This window comes from Bos indicus, chromosome 15 (assembly GCF_029378745.1).
Source record: "Bos indicus isolate NIAB-ARS_2022 breed Sahiwal x Tharparkar chromosome 15, NIAB-ARS_B.indTharparkar_mat_pri_1.0, whole genome shotgun sequence".
NCBI lineage: Eukaryota > Metazoa > Chordata > Mammalia > Artiodactyla > Bovidae > Bos > Bos indicus.
The window spans coordinates 83,887,356-83,909,274 of NC_091774.1; the positions used below are offsets into that span (position 1 = coordinate 83,887,356).

Sequence of the window (21,919 nt, forward strand, 5' to 3'; positions counted from 1 at the left end):
TGACAGAGGATGAGATGGTTGGGTGGCAACACAGACTCAATGGACATGAGTTTGAGCAAGCTCCAGGAATTGGTGATACACAGAGAGGCCCGCAGTCCATGGGGTGACAAAGAGTCAGACACGACTGAGCGACTGAACTGAACTGATGGTACCCAGTTTCATGGCATCATGGAGATGGCTCTCAAGCTAGGATTCTAATATATTAGTTGTTGGGACCTGTTTACAGCATATTTTAAACTTGTATAACCCTATTTCAGTTCTCAGAGTAACTTAGTGTGAGCACGGGAGGTACACAGAAAATATATTATCTCATTGTACAGAAAAACAACCGAAGGAACAGGAAAAATAAATATTTTGCTGAAGCACCCATGCGTCTAATAAAACCTAGAACCCAGCTTTGCTGAGCAGTTCTCTTCCCGGTACAGCTTGTGAAGATTAAAAGCAGAAAGACTGTTGTCAATACAAACCTAGCAGAAGAGGGAGAGGAGACGTGTGTTTGATGGAGACGTCTCTGTTGAAGCAGCCAGGGAATAATCAGGCGTGGCCCGGACTGCGATGCTCACAAACGCAGAGCGTGATGCCGGCACAGGCAGCAAAGGCTTTGTCTCTGTTAGCGCCTACGTGCGTGCGTAGTCACTTCAGTGGTGTCCGACTCTCTGCGACCCCATGGACCATGGCCCGCCAGGCTTCTCCGTCCATGGGATTCTCCAGGCAAGAGGTCTGGAGTGGGCTGCCATTCCCTTCTCCTCTGCCCCTCCGTCTCATCCTCATCCTGGCCCGGGCACCCGCAGACTCTGCACCCCGGCGAGGCCGCACCGCGCACGCGTCTCCGTGGGCCCCTCGCGCAGCCGCCGGAAGCCGCCCTCTCGGCCACAACTGCTGCGTTGGAGCCGCGCGAGGGGGATGCGGGGCCGGCCGAGGAGGCAGGACCCGCTCGGCCAGTGCTGCCGCCCGGGCTCCTAGGTCCGGAACGAAGGGCTCCGCCTCCGAGATCGCGCCCCGTGGCTCGCCCTGTGATGCAGTGAGCAGGGACCCACGGTTGGTGCAGACCATGCCCAGGGCGGGCATTCCCGACCCAAGGTCTTCTTGAGTGTCCGTTTCGTACCAGTCTTATTTGACCCCCTGCACAATCCTAGAGGGGTTTTGCTGCTGAGGAATCCCCCCGTGAAAGAAGAAAGGATATTGGTAAGGACAATTTGAACTCAACTTTGGCTCTTTCTGCTGTACTTTTCTACCTCGTCTCGGTTTCAGGCTTCAGCAGGCCAGCTAAGAGAACTCAAACCTTAAGAGTTCATGTAAATGGAAGGAAAAGTTTATTAGTGAAGAATTTAAAGACAAAGTCTTGTATTTCTGATATGGCTATAAAATAAAGAGGTTGAAAGGGGAGAAAAGGTGCCAGATGTTGGAGATTCGGGAGATTAGATTGTGAGAGTAGATTGCCATGTGAGAAAAATTAGAGAACAAGGTGATTTTTAAAAAAAGACAATTTGGTTGCAAGAAAAAAAAATCTTACTAGCATTAGCAAAACGAAGGTACATGTGTTCGTTTATTGTATTGTATGAACAGATATGATTACATAACCTAAAGGCAAGAAGTGAACCAGGTGCCATGAGAAACTCAGCAAGACAAAAAATCCAACTTTTTTGACCTTGTAAATGTGGGGACATGGGTAATATCTAGAGAGACTGACGGGTTGGAGCAACCACCATAAACTGTTTTTTACAATCCTACTTGGGTTTCCCTGGTGGCTCACACTGTAAAGAATCTGCCAGCAACGCAGGAGACGTGGGTTCAATCCCTGGGTTGGCAAGATCCCCTGGAGAAGGGAATGGCAGCTCACTCCAGTATTCTTGCCTGGAGAATTCCGTGGACAGAGGAGCCTGGTGGGCCATAGTCCATAGGGTTGCAAAGAGTTGGACACAACTTAACAACTAACACACACACACTCAGTCCTATTGAAGGTTGTTAAATGAACAAAAGTATTTGAGAACTAATTATTGGATTTTTCAAGATGGTGATACTGGCGGTTTGATGAAAAACATCTCTCAGGAAATTATGAAACAGTGAAAAATGAGCAGCTGTAGGATTAAATTTCCCTCAATTTTAAGCATCTTACTCAAGGACATAATTAGTACTTATTTGTCTCTGTATTTTCCTATAGAAAAGAAGCATTTATCTTCTCATTTCTCTCTTGTATCCTAGTGAAAAATGCCAGGAAATCATTTGTGGATAAGACAGGAAGCAAGAATGTTGGGGGTAAGAACTAAAGGCTACTTAAGCAAATGACTAAAATGTTGCAATTTCTTTTTAAATTTTATTTATTTTTTAATTGAAGGATAATTGCTTTATAGAATTTGTTGTTTTCTGTCAAGCAGCAGCATGAATCTAAATATAAAAGGAGAGGACTCTAAGCACCTCCATTATGAACTCCCCAAGTGAAAGAGAGGTAATGAGAGTGTCCTGAAATGATTATGTGATAATATCTGCATTCTCCACATGCCACCAGAAAGTTTCAACTATATTAAAGTTAAATAAAGCAAAAATTATGAGTCTATCAACTGTATTTAAATAACCCGAAACCACTGCAAGCTAGTCATACTCCCAAGAAAAATACTCTGAGTCTGGAACTAGGTATAAAAATCCCTTTTTGGCATCTATAAATTATTTTAAGCTGAGCTGGTGATGACAGTGGTCCCAAATGAAATGGTCAGATTGTGGAAACAGTATTCAGGAAAATCTGCAGACCGTCCAGCATTGTGGACAGTGATCATGACGGCACTATGTTCTCGAAATCATCCTACAGACATAGCGCTGTTATCTCAATCAGCTCATCAAATCTAGCAGGTTACATCCTTTTTCATTAGCCACCCACATTTTTGGATTGTGGAACCAGACTAGGAGTTAAACCAACAGGATTAAAGCTTGGTCCAGGAATGTTTCTGACACCTCAATTCTATTATTGCCTTCCCTTATTGAAGATCTACCTGACCTCAACAAGAATTGTACTAAGAGCATTGCATAAAGCAGACAATGAACCCAAGTTTCCACTCCTCAGTCCCAGTTTTATGATGTAAAGGTCTAGATCCCTAACCCCCTTTTCTGTGATCTGATATGGTTATTGAGAAGGAATAAAGTGTTTCTGAGAATGCATCTGTTCCTGGTCACGTTACTGTCCTGCTAATGAGAGCTACCATTACCTAAGAGTTTGGATCGCATTTAATTCTACTTTCCAGCTTCGGACAAGGTGGAGTAGATAGACTTTTCTCTGTTCCCGCCGCTAGTTACGGCTAAAACTCGGGACAAAGAAGACTGAAAGATTCACAGGAGGCAGAAGAGCTAGGGACCTTGAAACCCAAAGAATGACATGGTGGTGAGTTTCCTGGGGCATTTTATTTGTTTGTTTTTCTTCAAATCTCCAGAACTGGGTGCTCAAGAAGCCTGTAACCCAAAAACACCATTAAGCACAGACAAAAAAATAAACAACAAAAACAAGGAGAGCCTATTTTCTCAGCCGGGTTGTTGTTCAGTTGCTAAGATGTGTCTGCTGGAGAAGGCAATGGCGCCCACTTCAGTGTTCTTGCCTGGAGAGTCCCAGGGACGGGGGAGCCTGGTGGGCTGCCGTCTATGGGGTCGCACAGAGTTGGACACGACTGAAGCGACTCAGCAGCAGCAGCAGCAGCTGTGTCTGACTGTTTGCAACCCCATGGAAGGCAGCACGCCAGGCTCCACTGTCCTCCACTGTCTCCCAGAGTTTGCTCAAATCCATGTCCATTGAGTCAGTGATGCCATCTAATCATCTCATCCTCTGCTACTCCCTTCTTTTGCTTCAGTCTTTCCCAGCATCAGGGTCTTTTCCATTTAGTCATCTCTTCACATCAGGTGGCCAGAGTATTGGACCTTCAGCTTCAGCATCAGTCCTTCCAATGAATATTCAGGGGTGATTTCCTTTAAGATTGAATGGTTTGATCTCCTTGCAGTCCAAGGGACTTTCAAGAGTCTTCTCCAACACAACAATTCAAAAGCGTCAATTCTTCAGTGCTCAGTCTTCTTTATGGTCCAACTCCCATCTGTACATGACTACTAGAAAAACCATAACTTTGACTGTATAGACCTTTATTTGCAAAGTGGTGTCCACGGTACAACTGAAAATCACTCATCCAAAAAATAACCAGGAAAATCTCAACCTGCATGAGAAGAGACAATGAATAGATGCAAATATCAGAATTACACTGTTGTTAGAATTATCTGATAAGAGTTTTTAAGTAGCTGTTAGAAAAATGTAACAACAAGCAATTATGAACATACTTAAAAGCAAGTTTATAGATAAAAATTCAAAGAAAAGAAATAGAAGAAAGAAAACCAAATGGAAATTTTATAACTGAAAAATGCAATAACTGGAAAAAAACTCACTGGATGAGTTCAACGGGTGTATGGACAGGGCAGAGAAAAGAATCAATAAACTTTAAGTATAACAATAAAAATTATTCCGTGTGAGAGGAGATCCAGATGGCAGAGCAGAAGCAATGCAGCTCTTGGCCCCCAACAACCACACCAAAAATACATCTACATGTAGAGTACTTCTCACCAAAAGCAAACTGGAACTGGCAGAAAAACTCCTATATAGCCAAGGCTATAGGGAGAAGCACACAACGTCAGGTTTGAAGGGAGGAGAAGAGGGCAGGTCAGGATCCACGTCTCTAGGAGGCCGGCACCGAGAGAGAGGGGTCACACAGGCTCAGAGACCCTCTCTGGAAATGAGCAACTGAAACCACGAGTCGGGCACTCCAAACCGGGAGCCAGCCCAGGGAGGGCAAGTTCCCTTAGCACGTTTGAAAACCAGCTCCAGACTGGCAGTAGAGCCGAGAAAAACCTCCACTCTGCTCGTAAAGGGTGTTCACATGCTTACTTAATCACAGAACAGGGCAGACCAAACATGCTGAAGCTGCCTGGGACCCTGACTGGCATCCCACAGCTGCCCCAGTGTACATGCGGATCTAAGCCAAGCACCCCACTCTGACCCCTCTTGCACTGCTCCACGCTAAGGCAGAGGCTGCTGCTGCCAAGGAGAGAGTGCAGTTGTGGGGGGATCATACCCTGGGATGAGATAGGACGTACTCCAGGGAGGCAAGGATGGTTCAATATCTGCAAGTCAACCAATACGATACACTGCAATTTTAAAAAGGATAAAAATCACATGATATTTCAATATACATAGAAGAAGCATTTAACAACATTTAACACCAGTTCATGATAAAAATTTATCAAAATGGGTATAAAGGGAACATAACTGAACATAATGGCCATTTTTGACAAAGCCACAGCTAACATCATATGTGATGGTGAAAAGCTAAAAGCTTATCGTCTAAAATCAGGAATAAGACAAGGATATCCATTTTTACCACTTCTATTTAACATGGTATTGGAGATCCTAGCCACAGAAATCAGTTAAGAAAAAGAAAGAAAATGCACCCAAGTTGGAAAGGAAGAAGTAAAACTCACTATTTGCAGATGGCATGATGCTATACAGAGAAAACCCTAAATCTGTGCCCAAAAACTATTAAAAATACTAAATGATTTCAGTAAAGTTGCAGGATACAAGATTAATATACATAAATCTAATTCTTTTTTGTGCATTAATAATGAACAATCAAAAAAAGAAAGGAAGAAAATTACATCAAAAAGAATATCTAGGAATAAACTTAACCAAGAAGGTGAAAGACCTATACTCTGAAAATTATGTTGATAAATGTTGATAAAAGAAATTGAAAATGATACAGAGAAATAGAAAGTTATAAAATGCTCTTGAATTTGTAATTTTAAAACTCTTAAAAAAGAAATTGCCAGGCCTGGATATTTCACCAAAGAATTCTGCCAAATATTTTAAGAATGCTTAACACCAGTTCTTCATAATCTTTTTCAGAAAACAGAAGAGGAGGGAATGCTTCTTGGTTCTTCATAATCTTTTTCAGAAAACAGAAGAGGAGGGAGCACTTCATGAATTACTTGAAGAGGCCAGTATGACTCTGATGTGACAACCAAAGACAGTACAGAAGAAGAAGACAATGGTTTTATCTGTAGGAGCCCCCAGTGTGGAGATTATCGAAGTGGAAATCACCTCAGTAGGTGAATAACTGAATAAACTATAGTCATCCATATCATGGAGGAAAGAAAATGCATTGAGACCCACAACAACTTAGATGGATTGCAAGGGCGTTGAGCTGAATGGAAAAAGTCAGTCTTGAAAGATACATGCTGAATTATTCAATTTATGTAACATTCTCAGAATGAGACAAGTGTAGAGATGGAAAACGTACTAGTGACTTCCAGACGTTAAGGAAGTTGGAAGGAGAGTGGTTATAGGGGTGTGGGATGAAGGATACCTTTGTAGTAATTTAAAAGTTCTGTTTCGTGATTATGGTGGTGGGAGACAGAAAAGCATACGTGACACCTTGGCGCAGCACATAAGCACACACCGAGCCAAGCCATCTCCGCATTCTGGTCTGTAAGGCAGTGACGCAACCATCGGGAGCCTCCAGGTTCAGCACACACAGGACCTCTGTACTTTTTTGCAATCTATAATTAGTTGGAAATGAAAGTTTTTTGTTTGTTTTTTTTTAAATCCTTCGATCTTCTAAACTCAGACTTTAGAAAACAGTGTATTCCAGCTTCAGCAAGGAGCTAAAACTCTTGGCCACTGCAGTAGTGGGAAAAGTCCTGTCGAATGCAGTGTCCCCTTGCCTCTTCTGCTGCAGCCTGCCGGAAGTGCCGCTAAATGCATAGCTTCGTCTCGGGGAGCTGTCAGAGTACTACTCTCCAGGTGAGGGGAGTATCGCACCAACTAGCCGCTTCTTAGGTCTGCTCATCATCACATGACCAGAACAGACGCCTGCTGCAGACTTCAAGCTGAAGTTATCCTGCTTAAAAGGATATGTTTTTTGAGGAAAAGGACATCGGTTTACCCGGACATTCTGGAAACATGAGTTGCACAGACTCCTGGCGATCTAGCGTTTAAGCCTCTGTGCTCCTCCACTGCAGGAGGCGCAGGTCTGTCCCTGGTTGCAGAACTGAGATTCTTCATGCCACACAGGTGTGGCCAAAAAAAGAGAAAGAAATTAAATTATTTAAAAAAATATGAGATATAGTAAGGCAAGAGATTTTAGGTTCTGAATGCCAGTATAACTCCTTTAGTTTGTTTTTTTTCCAAGCTAAATTCCTATGTTTGGTGGATGAACAGGAGCAGGGAGGGGTGGCTTATTCAGCTGTGGTAGAAGCAGCACAGCTGAGAAACATCTGTCTGAAAACCAGCTGAAAGGCCCTCCAGCGAGATGTTAGGGGGCTCTACATAGCAAGCTTAGATTTTCCCTTCTCCTGTGGCTCTGAAGCTGTCATACTTAGCCTGACTTCAGTGGGCAGAAATCATCCACAATCCCCACACCAGGTAACAGGCCCCTGGAAGAGCTGTAGAAAACCAGGTAACTCAAGGGTTTGCTCTTTCTTTAGCTCTTCTTTATACAGGACCCAGGACTCTGACAACCACCATCAAAAGCAGGCATGATGGGTGGGCAAAACAGAAGGAATCAAAGTCCAAGTCCCAATTTTGGGACCATGAGCGAAAGGCAGGTAAGGTCAGCAATGCCAGGTCAAGTCGCTTTAGTCGTGTCCAACTCTGGTCTGTAAAACCGACGAGCTGCCTCTGCAGGTGAGGATCGCTGACCACATTCAGGGACTGAGGAGTGTTGAGATCAGCACGTTCAGGGCTCCAGGGCTCGTGCCCTACAGCCCCTCGAATGCAGCAGATAAACGAGCTCTTAGTACAATTTTATTGGACATGCATATAGTAACTGTATCTGCAAACTGCTCTGAAATATTAACAAACCCTCCTCATCTGAGTTAAACGTTGAAAATCCTAAAATTATGTTAGGTTGTCACTCTCCCTCTCCACCTGGGCGTTTTCTTGATGTGTGTTCTTTGAAAGGTTGGACTGGAATAGAAGTAAGTAATGGTGTTCTTCTCCCTCAGGCCTTGCAGATAATGACTGGTCTGTTTGTTCACACCCTGGGAGTGCTCTGGACATATCTGTTAGTCACACAAATTCTAGCATTTCAAAAAGTATATCTTCCTGTTGCAGTACTGTCAGGATTCCCGTTTTGGGCAGCAGCTTTTGTGAGTAAATAATCTACTCCTTTATCGTTCTTTATTAATGTATTCGTTTGATGATTGTTTCTGAGCTGTGTCGCATATCAGAGACAGCTACACTAAAAATGCACAATCTGTTTTCAAGGGATTTATTCTTATATCTAGTGGGAAAGCATATATCAATATGGAAAAAAAAAACTTAGATCATACCAGTAAAATTCTTCTATAATGAGAGTCTGTTTTGTTAAAGATCCGCTTTTTACATGCTCTTGGATGGGGGAAATAGTGGCAAGCTGAACAAGGGACATTTTGGGAAACAGGAAATGGTAGTGATTGTTCCACTGTTTACAGGGCATTTATTTTTTCCAGTGGGGCCAGCAAGGTGAGAGAACATTATTGCCATGGAAATAGTGGAATATATAGAATTTGTACTGGGAAATGAAAATGAAATCTTTTGTTTTACTGTCCAAGAAGCCTTTGGTAGACTTGAACAGAAGTTTCTAAAGTAGATTTTATTATGTCTGATAGTATGGTGAGTGATATGCTATTATCCCCACAAAATGCTGAGTGATAATAATAATGCATTTGAAATGTGGTCATTCAACTGATACATACTAATACTATGTATCATGCATCTGTTCTAGGTGTATGAAATACATCAGTAAACAAAGCAAAGATCCCAGCCCTTTCAGAGCTTTATTCTAGCCAGGAGTCGAACGTTAGAAGATAATGAAGCTATAGAAGGAAAGAAAGAAAATGTTGGGTAGGGTGAAACAAACGTTTATCAGGTCTTATGGAAAAACCCAAATGAACTTTTTGGCCAACCCACTATAATAATCGATTATCAGCAATAACTTTTTCAATGAGGCCTACCTGAACCATTCGGTTTAAAACAATAACCCATTTCCCTTTGGTACCGGAAATTCCATTTTGTCTCACCCTACCCAGCTTCTTTCTTTCTTTCTTTTTAGTTCTATAGCTTTACTCACTTCACTTTTCACTTTCACACCCAAGTCAGATAAAAAAAATTCCAGCACTTTAGAAATTCCTCTCATGTCCCTTCCGATCAATAACCTCTCCCTCCTATCTTAACCATTAACCTGACTTCTAATATCATACATCACTCTTATGCGCTTTTAAACTTTATGTAAGTAGAATCAGACAGTGTGTATTATTTTGTATTTGGCCGCTTTGCTTAACTTATGATTGTGAGATCCAGCCTTGTTATTGATGTAGCTGTGATATAGCTGCAGTTCATTCATTATGATTGCTGATTAATATTTCATTGCATTCATCTCCTGTGGCTTATATAATCTAATGAATGGACATTTGGGTCGCTTCCAGTTTGAAGTATTACAGAACTCCCAGTGCGGGCTGTTAGTGACTTCCTTGCACACGCCTCTAGCTGCACGTGTGCAGGCATCACTTTTAGGTATATACACAAAAGCAGCATTGCAGCGTCTTAGGTCTACACACACACTCAACGTTGGTATTGAATGCTGAACTTTTCCCAGGTAGTTTTACCAATTTACATCCTCTTCAGCAGGCAGTAAATTACTGTCATTCTGTATCCTCCGTGGGCTTCCTCAAAGAGTCTCAGGGCTTCCCGCCATGACTCCGTGGTAGAGAATCTCCCCTGGAGGAGGAAACGGCAACCCACTCCAGGATCCTTGCCTGGAAATTTCCGTGGACAGAGGCACCTGGCAGGCCGCAGTCCACAGGGTCGCACTGAGGGGACGCGACTGAGCTGCTGAGCACACAAGCGCACGCGGCCTCAGCGGTGCTTTGTATTTCGGTTTTCCTCACTTTATCCTTTCTGGTTAGTGCTTTTAAACTTGTAGTTTTAGCTTGCATTGCTAACTAATGAGGTAGAGAAGTGTTTTATTGTCTATTTTGACATCCTCTTTTAAAAGTACCTATACAAGTTTCTTCACATTTTTTAATTGGGTTTTCTCTCTGTCTTGTACTTCTTTGCTGTAATTCTTTATATATTCTGGACACAAACTCTTTATCAGTTTATGTATTCTAATCGTCATTTCCACTCTGTGGCTCAAGGATGTCTTTCAATTAAGTAATTTATTAATTTCAGTGTTACCCACTATGATAATTTTCCCTCTGTAGGTAGTACTTTTTATACCTAATTTAATCAATTTTTTCTGCTTTTAGATTCGGAAGTTATTTTTATCTAAACTGTTTTACCTTTTTACATTTGGATTTCCAGTTTACCTTGAATTTATTTTTGTTTATGATATACATTAGGGATAAAATTTTATTTTTAGAGAATATGGATTTTCAAAAGTTTCACTTATTGGGAAGAAGATTCTTTTGCTTCTATAAATCAAATGTCCACATAGGGCTGAATCCATTTCTGAACCTATTTTTCTGTAATTATGATGATATCACAGTGTCTTCACTACACTGTCTTTAAATAAGTTTTAATATCAGTATAGGTCATCTTGTTCTTCTTCAGGATTATCTTGGCTATCCTTGTATCACCTGACCATATAAATTTTGGAATCAGGTTGTAATCTACACACACACCAAATGAACCTGAAGGGATCTTGATTGGTGTTTCACAGGATGTTGTGTGTCACGGTGTCTATCATCTGGGAGCTAGCTGAAGATGAACTCTGAATCAGAAGACATGGCATCTATTCAAAGTGCTTTCACTTGATTGTTTACTTCATTTTTAAAATGAATTACATTGTTTAAATTATATTTTCATTCATTCAGTAAAGAAACATACTGGACAGCCACGATTTGTAAGAACTGTTCTAGGGACTTGAATAAAACAATGAACAAGACACACACCTAAGTTGAAGTAAGATAAAAAGTACCTCTAATTTCATAGATGAAAAGCGAAAGTGAAAGTTGCTCAGTTGTGTCCGACTCTTTGAGACCCCATGGGCTATATACAGCCCATGGAATTCTCCAGGCCAGAATACTGGAATGGGTAGCCTTTCCCTTCTCCAGGAGATCTTCCCAACCCACGGATTGAACCCAGATCTCCTGCATTGCAGGGGGATTTTTTACCAGCTGAGCCACAGGGGAAGCCCAAGAATACTGGAGTGGGTAGCCTATCCCTTCTCCAGGGGATCTTCCCAACCCAGGAATCAAACCAGGGTGTCCTGCATTGCAGGCGGATTCTTTACCAACTGAGCTATCAAGGATACCATCCTAATGGCAGAAAGTGAAGAGGAACTAAAAAGCCTCTTGAGGATGACGAAAGAGGAGAGTGAAAAAGCTGGCTGGAAACTCAACACTCAAAATACTAAGATCATGGCATCTAGTCCCATCACTTCATGGCAAATAGATGGGGAAAAAGTGGAAACAGTGGCAGATTTTATTTTCTTGGGCTCCAAAATCACTGCAGACGATGACTGCAGCCATGAAATTAAAAGATGCTTGCTCCTTGAAAAGAAAGCTATGACAAACCTAGGCAGCATACAAAAAGCACAGATATCACTTTGCTGACAAAGGTCCATATACTCAAAGCTATGGTTTTTCCAGTAGTCATGTATGGATGTGAGAGTTGGACCATAAAGAAGGCAGAGTGCCAAAGAATTGATGCTTTTGAACTGTGGTCCTGGAGAAGACTCTTGAGAGTTCCTTGGACTACAAGGAGATTAAACCACTCAATCCTAAAGGAAATCAACTCTGAATATTCACTGGAAGGACTGATGCTGAGGCTAAAGCTCCAATACTTTGGCCACCTGATGTGAAGAGATGACTCATTGGGAAATACCCTGATGCTGGGAAAGATTGAAGGCGGGAGGAGAAGGGGATGACAGAGGATGAGATGGTTGGATGGTATCACTGACTTGATGGACATGAGCTTGAGCAAACTCTGGGAGATGGTGAAAGACAGAGGAGTCTGGTGTGCTGTATTTCATGGGGTCACAAAGAGTTGGTCATGACTTGGCAAAAAACCAACAACAACACTTTCATAGATCTCACTCTCTCAGTTGAGGAGACAAAAGTTAACAAGAAAGCAATTAGTTTAAAATCTCTAAATGTTAGCGTTAGAAAGAAAATAAACAGCATACTTCTGCAAGATTAACAGTTGATCCTAGAGCAGTCTGATAGGAGTGATGATCCCCTTTATGTTCCAGGCGTGCTGGTCTTTGTTCTCTTCCTTAAACCAGTAAAGATTTCTCCTCTGTAAGTGTTTGTATTCCTCTCCCTGGAAATCTCCTCTAGTCTTCAGGACTTCAGGTTACTGTCATCTCAGCGCTGACGTCTGTCTTTCGAGACCTTCTTAAGCCCGTGTGTTTAAGGTGTCCCCCAGCTATTCTACATGTCACCATATCACTAGTCCTTACCTGACAAATGTACTAACAGAGGAGACAGAAATGCCATAAGTCAGTTATGTCCCTTAAGATCAAGGTTTTCCTGTTGCCATACCGCATCCCATTAACTGGTCTCCATGCCATAAGCCCTCCTTCAGAGCCCCACTAAACTGGGAATCAACACCTTTGAAGCAGTTGATTATCTACCTATAAATCAGTTGGCATTCACTATTGCTCATATACCCTTTCGATGTCTTAATTTCTCATCAATCAGAAATAGAGCTACAAGAGAGAATGTGCATACGTGCTTCAGTCCTTCAGAAGCAGCCTCGGCAACATGTGATAAATAGCTACAATAATTTCCTTTATGAGTCTGATTTTGCCAGAGATTTAAAAAGAAAACACTGCTCTAGTGGTTGTTTTCTTTTTTCAAGACTTTGTTGATTTTCTGGGAGACACTTTGGAATGAGCACCTCAAATGGAGGAAGCCCAGGATGCTGAGAACAGAGTGTTCTCTTGCTGTATGTAGAATGGCTAAGATGAGTAGCTGGAAGACAAAGGTAGCACCCATTTCAAAATACTAGAAAGAATCCTGAGGAAGGTATGTGGATTTACAAATGTAACAGAAATAAAAATTAATACTATCTACCATTGGTCCAAATGTGGGGGCTTATGATAAGGTACTTATTTAAGTGCAGGGTTTTGTAAAGAGAAATGGGCTACCATAATATTTATGGGAATATAGAAACTAGAATAAGAATTGGAACCTTTGTAAATGTAGGAAGAGATGTGGAAAGAAAGGTTAGAGGATCATAAAAAAAAGATCACTAACTGCTCCTGCCTAGGGCACCAGCTCCTCTGGTGGCTCAGACAGTAAAGAATCTTCCTGCAATGTAGAAGACCTGGGTTTGATCCCTAGTTGAGAAGATCCCCTGGAGAAGGAAATGGCAACCCACTCCAGTATTCTTGCCTGGAGAATTCCATGCACAGAGGAGCCTGGTGGGCCACAGTCCATGGGGTCACAGAGTCAGACACGACTGAGCAACTGGCACTCACTTTCACAAGGCGCCAGCATGAATGGACAAGTTGAAAGTGAAAGTCGCTCAGGTGTGTCCGACACTTTGCGACCCCTTGGACTGTATAGTCCATGGAACTCTCCAGGTCAGAATACTGGAGTGGGTAGCCATTCCCTTCTCCACGGGATCTTCCCAGCTCCGGGACTGAACCCAGATCTCCCACATTGCAGGTGGATTCTCTACCATCTGAGCCACCAGGGAAGCCTAAGAATACTGGAGTGGGTAGCCTATCCCTTCTCCAGCAGATCTTCCCCACCCAGGAATTGAGCCAGGGTCTCTTGCATTGCAGGCAGATTGTATGTAATTAAATCTGGAAGCTCTGTAATTAAACCTTGAACCAGAATGGGGTTGCAAAGGGAAGATCATGGATCCATCTAGAAATTGCTTTCTCTGAAAGATAACATGAAAATATAACAGAGGAGAGGGAGAGAAAAAGAGGCCATGGCTTCCATGTCTGATCACTATGATCTTCTGAAACTTACAGTTTCTGCTTCCTTTCTATACCCTCCAAATATTTCTTGAGATTTTCTCTTACACTATTGTAACTGGAAATAACAGAAATTAATTCTGGAAAATGTAGTTCTGAGTCATAGGTGGATACTGTAGGACCAAGTTGACTACAAATAATTCAGCATATTACTTCATATATAACTGCTACAATAACCGCTTAGTAACACGACTTAGAAAACACTATTCTCACTTTACCAATGAAAAAGGAAAGACTTAATGACAAGCCACATAACTTCTCTTGAGTGTCATAGAAAGCACAGTTCCAAGAACTCAAACGCATACCCTTCTGACCCCAGAATGCTCTTGGTACTGACATGTTGGGCTTCCCAGGTGGCTCACTGGTAGAGAATCCATCTGCCAACGCAGGAGACACGGGCGGTGTGGATTGGATCCCGGGGGCAGGAAGATCCCATGGAGTAGGAGCTGGCAACCCCCTCCAGTGTTATTGCTGGAGAATTCCGTGGACGGAGGAGCCAGGCAGACTAGAGTGCGTGGTCAGACCCGACTGCGTCAGACTGAGTGCACGCGTGTGCAGTGAGTGCAAGCGTGTGCAGTGAGTGCACGCGTGCACTGGCATGTTAGTGGTGCCATTTGGGGGGAGGAATATTCCTTTTCCTTCACTACTAACTGAATAGTTATTCTTTAAATGCTGTTGAAAGTTTCCATGCATACATTAAAGTTGCACGAGTGGAAAAAATACATTTCTGATGCACCATAACTGCCATCTTTCTAACAAGTTTTAGGATCGATGGAAAGTCACAGAACAAGCTACTCATTGAAGACATTATGGAATTCTTGCATTTGAATATATATAGTGAATCAAATACTTCGTAAATGTGATGTTTTCTATTAATAAAAGATTTCAGCATTATATTTAAAGTACTTGCGTGTGATATCACCAAGGTTAGCATGTTTAGCAGTAAGTTCATCAACTAGATGCATTTTCTTGTAATTCATGGGCTCAATAAATTGTGATTGAAAAAAACTAACTAAATTTGACAGTCTTTTTGCCACATAAATTCACCTTAAGGGGTCCATGATATTCTCAATGGTCCCACAAAAGGCTGAATATGATACTCTTCATGTTATGGCATTCCAGAATTCTCTTGCTTTTTAAGTTTATTACATGGAGATGTAATGACAGGGTATTAATAAATGTGATTTTTGTTTCCAGTTTTTGCTGTCAGGAATCTTTACAGTACTGTTTGAGAGGAGGCGTTCAAGGTCTTTGGTAAGTCAGAATGTTGGTAGCAACTCTAAAAATGATTTTACTTGACAAAATGAGAGTCCATAAGGAAGTAGCATTGACTCTGAATCACTAGAAACCTACCCAAATTTTTGAAGGATAGATTGTTAAGATATAAGAACTTTAATTTTCTACTGAATCTTTATCAAAAGGAAAAAGATATACTCCAATTACTGAAATCTTTGTTACATTTCATTAGCCATAAAAATAATTCAAGATGTATGAAGTTAATCATGGAATTAAATTTCTATTATGATAAATCATTTAATGTAAATTAAAACGTTGATTATCACACTTGAACTTGGATTTCTTGAAATGATCCAGTGTCTGTTATTACCTGTTTCTTTCTTCTTTTTCATATTTCTAGGAAGGTTTGATTGTATGATGGGAAATATGTTTGAGATATTGTAAAGAGTCTGGAATGTGTTGATTTCCTATAGTGTTTAGTTTTATGTCCATGGATAGTAAAATGGAAAGATAAGAAATTGGAGTAACTATAAATATTGCTGCTGGCAGGTTGATTTCTGGGATGGTAGCACAAGCAACTTTACGATGTCATTCTTCCATTCTGCCCTCCCCCCACCTCCCCCCACCCCCAGTCATGGGCTGTGGTCTGAACCACGGCTCAGCTTTCACTCTCCCACCTGGAACCACATGCCTCCAAGTTAAGGTCCCTGAGTCTCCCTCAAAACAAGGAAAATGTCAGCAAAAAAAAAGAAAGACCCTAAAATTAATAGTTTCAAAGTGCATGCATGTGCCTGCAAAGTCACTTCAGTTGTGTCCGACTCTTTGTGACCCTATGGACTGAGCCTACCTAGCTCCTCTGTCCATGGGATTCTCCAGGCAAGAGTCCTGGAGTGGGTTGCCATGCCCTCCTCCAGGGACTCTTCCCAATCCAGGGATCAAACCAGGGTCTCTTATATCTCCTGCATTGGCAGGCGGGTTCTTTACCACTAGTGCCACCTGGGGTGGGCATTCAGTTCAGTTCAGTTCAGTCGCTCAGTCGTGTCCAACTCTTTGTGACCCATGAATCGCAGCACGCCAGGCCTCCCTGTCCATCACCAACTCCCGGAGTTCACTCAGACTCATGTCCATCGAGTCAGTGATACCATTCAGCCATCTCATCCTCTGTCGTCCCCTTCTCCTCCTGTCCCCAATCCCTCCCAGCATCAGAGTCTTTTCCAATGAGTCAACTCTTCGCATGAGGTAGCCAAAGTACTGGAGTTTCAGCTTTAGCATCATTCCTTCCAAAGAAATCCCAGGGCTGATCTCCTTCAGAATGGACTGGTTGGATCTCCTTGCAGTCCAAGGGACTTTCAAGAGTCTTCTCCAACGCCACAGTTCAAAAGCATCAATTCTTTAGCATTCAGCTTTCTTCACAGTCCAACTCTCACACCCTACATGACCACTGGAAAAACCATAGCCTTGACTAGACGAACCTTTGTTGGCAAAGTAACGTCTCTGCTTTTGAATATGCTATCTAGGTTGGTCATAACTTTCCTTCTAAGGAGTAAGCGTCTTTTAATTTCATGGCTGCAGTCACTATCTGCAGTGATTTTGGAGCCCAAAAAAATAAAGTCTGACACTGTTTCCACTCTTTCCCCATCTATTTCCCATGAAGTGATGGGATGGACATCATGCCATGGACATTAACTAAAATGCAGTGGACATTAACCAAACTCAAAGTAAAAACTGAAAATTGTCTATCCAGGTGACACTACTGAGTGTCAAGAAACAGAGATCTGTGATGTTTTAACCTGGAGATATTCCCAGTTCCACCTCAATCCCCAGCTCATTGGCACAGTAGCCAGGAAAAGCCTAGTCTTGCAGTCAGCTGAGAGGACTGACATCCTCTGATGCTCTCTTAAAATCATTGTTCTCTGGGCACAGTCGATATTTTCTTAACTTACAGCAATCTGAAAATCTCTGTCCCCAGGCTGTTGCGGCTATTTGTGTAGATACAAAGTGAAAACAAAGTCCTATCACAAGGAAAGTACTGAAATAATATCAGTGTACTGACTACAGCGCAGCTGCATAAAGCTGTGAGTTCAGTTGCAATGAACCAAAGCTTGGTCAGAAATTTAAAAGAAAATCTTTGATAACTAGAAAACCACAGGGAGCTTTTTTTTTTCATTTTTAAAGTTTTAATTTAAACTTTTTCTTCCAGTTTTATTGAAGTATAATTGACATATATGTAAATACATATAATTAACACTGGTCTATGCCATATATGAAAGTCGTTAAGAGAATAAATCCTGAGAGTTCTCATCACAAGGAAAAGTATTTTTTTTCTATTTCCTTAACTTTCTATGTATATGAGACAATGGGTGTTTATTAAACTCATTGCAATAATAATTTCATGATGTATGTAAGTCTAATCATTATGCTATACACCTTAAACTATTCACAGGGAGCTTTGAGAAGCCTCAGCATATTCTTAGAGATCAAAAATACTGTGTACATGTGGAAGACTATCCACGTCTAAGAGGAAAGACTTGGGGAAGGAGAAACACCCATCCTGGCTGGCTCTGAAACCCTGGGCAAGCAAAAAGTGGAAGCTAAGACTGTGTTCTAAACTTACTGAAATTCTAAAGTGTGTGTTTTCACACAGGTTCCCCTTGGTAAAGGCATTAAATTCTACTGGCCCAGCGGTAACCCCTGGGAAGCCGCTTGTTCTGTCTCGTTTTGCAGTATAGTTGATTTACAATGTCGTGTTCATTTCAGGTGTACGGTAAAGTGAATCGATTATACATATACATAAAGAAGGAGTTTTTAAAGGAACTTCTTCCAAAAAGAGAATTCAGAGACCCCAGATCAAAACTGTAGGAAATGAATTTAGGAAAGTCACTAAACAAATAAGCAAGAACAAGAAAACAACAACCAAAAATACAGCAAAAATCATGAATTCTGGATGGGAAAGGAGGAATCTAATGGAAAATTTGTTACAACATATGATGTTAAATGTCCATTTAAAATAGAAAGCATGCAAAGACTCTGAAATATATTTCACATATTCGAGGGGGAAAAAAGCAGCCAACAGACAGTGTCCCTGATGAGGCACAGACTTTGGACCTTATAGTCCATGACAGTAAATCGTCTGTTAAAAACATGTTCAAAGAACTAAAGAAAATGATGTTTAAAGAAGTAAAAGGATAAAAGTGATGTCTCACCAAATAGATACCAATAATGAGACAGAAACTGTTAAAAAAAAAAAAAACAGATACTCTAATTAAAAAGGGCAAGCACTAAATAAACGAAGAATTCACTAAAGGAAATAAAGAACAGACTAGAGTTGGCAGAAAAAAGAATCAGAAAGCGTGAAGATAGGTCAGTAGAGATTATTTAATAAGAGGGGCATAAGATGGAAAAATGAAGAAAAATGAACACGGACTCAAAACCACCAGCCACCATCAGCCACGTGTGTGCTCAGCTGCTCTGTCACGTCCAGCTCTCTGTGACCTCATGGACTGTACCCACCAGCTCCTCTGTCCATAGAATTCTCCTGGCAAGAATACTGAGGTGGGTTGCCATTTCCTACTCCAAGGGATCTTCCCGACCCAGGAATCAAACCCGCATCTCCTGCATTGGCAAGTGAATGCTTTACCACTGAGACACCCGGGAAGCTCAGTATCAAGCATACGAATGTATGTGTATAATAGAGATCCCCCAAACAGAAGAGAAAGTAAAAGGGACAGAAAGCATATCTGAAGAAATACTGGCAGAAAATTTTCCAACTTGATGAAAAAATAATAATCTAAATGTTAAAGATGATCAATAGATTCCAAATGGAATAAGCTTGAAAAAATCCACATATAGTCTTACCAAAATTGAAATGATTGAAAGTCAAGAATAGAGAAAAATCTCAAAAGCAGCAAATGAAAAAATGATTTATAGTGTACAAGAGACCCTAGATAATATTATAGCTGGCTTTATCAGAAGTCACAGAACACTGAGGCAGTAGGATGACATTTTCAATGCTTGGGGGAGTGGGGGGACTGTCAGAAAATCTTTATCCAGGCAAACTGTCCTTCAAAACTAAAGGAGAGAGTAGCTTTCTACCACCACCTCTTCTCCCTTCATCTCTTCCTTTCTCAGTCTTTTCACTGACATTCAGGGGGATGCTCACCATAATTTGGTGGGGGGGCGGTTAACATGAGTCTGCAGCAAAGAAAGGAGACCTTGAAGATTCCTGAGCTCTTGCAGGACGACGGCGCTTCTGAGTTGCTTGCCTTTAGGTGAGAGCTTCTGACCTTTCATAAAGATCCCCAGGCCTTCCCACTGCCTGCCTTCTGGATGGTGTCCCTGAGGACAAATCCAGGACCACTTCAGAGGACTGACTTTTGGAACCTCTGACCCCGCCGCCTCCTCTTTGTTTCCTGAAGTCTCCAATGTATTAATGCGAAATTGAGAGAGGTCATCTTCCTGGAGACAATTTACACATGCAAAGAATATTGTGGATCAATAATATTAGACAAGAGAAGAGTTTGTTGCCACTTCTTGCTGGTCTCTGGCACCGCAGGCACTTCACACACACACCTGAGCCGTGGCCACTGTACCCAAACCTGTCGTGAGCGAGTAGCCATCGTGATGCCCAGACCTGGCTCCACCCACTGCTTCAGGCTCCAGAGCTGGACACCTCACACCAAACAGCAAGACAGGAATATAGCCCCGCCTGTCAGCAGACAGGCTGCCTAAAGCCGTGCGAAGCTCACAGACACCTGAAAACACACACCTGTTGTGGCCCCGCCTATCAGAGGGAAAAGACTCAGCACCACCCACCAGGCTGCAGGCACCAGCCCCTCCCACTCGGAAGACTACACAAGCTCCTGGACCAAGCTTACCCAAGAGGGAACAGACAACAGGAGCAAGAGGAACTGTGACCACAGACAGTAATTTAGACAAAATGAGAGGACAGAGAAATATGTTGCAGATGGAGTTGCAAGGTAAAAACCCACAAGAGCAAATAAATGAAGAGGAAATAGGCAATCTACCTGAAAAAGAATTCAGAGTAATATTAGTAAAGATGATCCAAGACCTCAGAAACACAATGGAGGCACAGATTGAGATGATACAAGAAATGTTAACAAGGACCTGGAAGAACTAAAGAACAAACAGAGAGTGATGCACAGCACAATAACTGAAATGAAAACTGCACGAGAGGAAGCCAACAGCAGAATAGCTTAGGAAAAAATATGGATAAGTGAGCTGCAGGACGTAATGGTGAAGCAGAATAAAACGAACAGAAATGAGGACAGTGTCGGAGACCCTGGGACAACATCAACTGCACCAACAATAGAATCATAGGGGTCCCAGAAGGAGAAGAGGAAGAGAAATGGTCTGAGAAAACACTTGAAGTGGTTACAGCCAAAAACTTCCCTAACATGGGAAAGGAAATAGTCAACCCAAGTCCTGGAAGTGCAGAGAGTCCCATATAGGATAAACCCAAGGAGAAACATGTCAAGGCAAATATTAATCAAACAAAAATTAAATACAATGAAAAATATTAAAGCAGCCACAGAAAAGCAACAAATATACAAGGGACTCCCCATGAGTTATCAGCTGATTTTTCAGCAGAAACTCAGCAGACCAGAGGGGATGGCATGATATATTTAAAGCGATGAAAGGGGAAAATCCACAACCAAGATTACCCAGCAAGGATCTTATTCATATTCAATGGAGAAAGCAAAAGTTTTACAGATAAGCAAAAGCTAAGAGAATTCAACACCACCAACCCAGCTTTCCAACAAATGCTAAAGGAACTTTTCTAGGTGGGAAACACGAGAGAAGGAAAAGACCTACGAGAAGAAACCCAAAACAATTCAGAAAAGTCTAATAGGAACATGCATATTGACAATTACCTTAAATAGATTAAATGTTCCAACCAAAAGACAGATTGATGCAGTGGAAACAAGAATAAGACCCATTTATGTGCTGTCTACAAGAGACCCACTTCAGGCCTAGGGACACATACAGAGTGAAAATGAGGGAATGGAAAAAGATACTGCATTGCATTTCAATGCAGATGGAAATCATAAACATCAGAGCAAAAATAAATGAAATAGAGACTAAGAAAACAATGGAAAAGATCAATGAAATGAAAAGCTGGTTCTTTGAAAAGATAAACAACATTGATAAGCATTTAGCCAGATGCAAGAAAAAAGTGGAGAGGGCCCAAATCAATAAAATTAGAAAGGAAAAAGGAGAAGTTTAACAGCTGATACCACAGAAATATAAAGGATCATAGGAGACTCTGCAAGCAACTGTATGCCCACTAAATGGATAACCTGGGAGAAATGGACAAATTCTTAGAAAAGTACAACCTTCTAAAGACTGAATCAGGAAGAAAAAGAAGATAAGAGCAGACCAATCACAAGCAATGGAATTGAAACTGTGCCTAAAAATCTTCCAACAAACAAAAGTCCAGGACCACCTGGGTTCACAGGCAAATTCTATCAAACATTTACAGAAAAGCTTACACCTATCCTTCTCGAACTCTTCAAAAAGATTACAGAGAGAAGAACACTCCCAAATTCATTCTACGAAGCCTCCATCAGCCGGCTACCAAAACCAAAGATATCACACAAAAAAGAAAATTACAGGGTAATACCATTGAGGAACACAGATGCAAAAACACTCAACAAAGCACTAGAAACTGAATCCAA

General features: G+C 41.6%; 1 long non-coding RNA gene across 2 annotated transcripts in view; it reads left to right on the plus strand.

The window, feature by feature from the left end:
* The first annotated feature begins 898 nt into the window (after positions 1-898).
* Positions 899-21,919, plus strand: part of LOC109569233 (uncharacterized) — a 35,383-nt gene continuing 14,362 nt past the window's right edge. For both annotated transcript variants that reach the window (XR_011560606.1, XR_002182320.2), the window contains exons 1-4: positions 899-1,185; positions 2,203-2,256; positions 8,020-8,163; positions 15,186-15,242. This is a non-coding gene — a long non-coding RNA (uncharacterized lncRNA). The remainder of the gene's footprint in view (positions 1,186-2,202; positions 2,257-8,019; positions 8,164-15,185; positions 15,243-21,919) is intronic.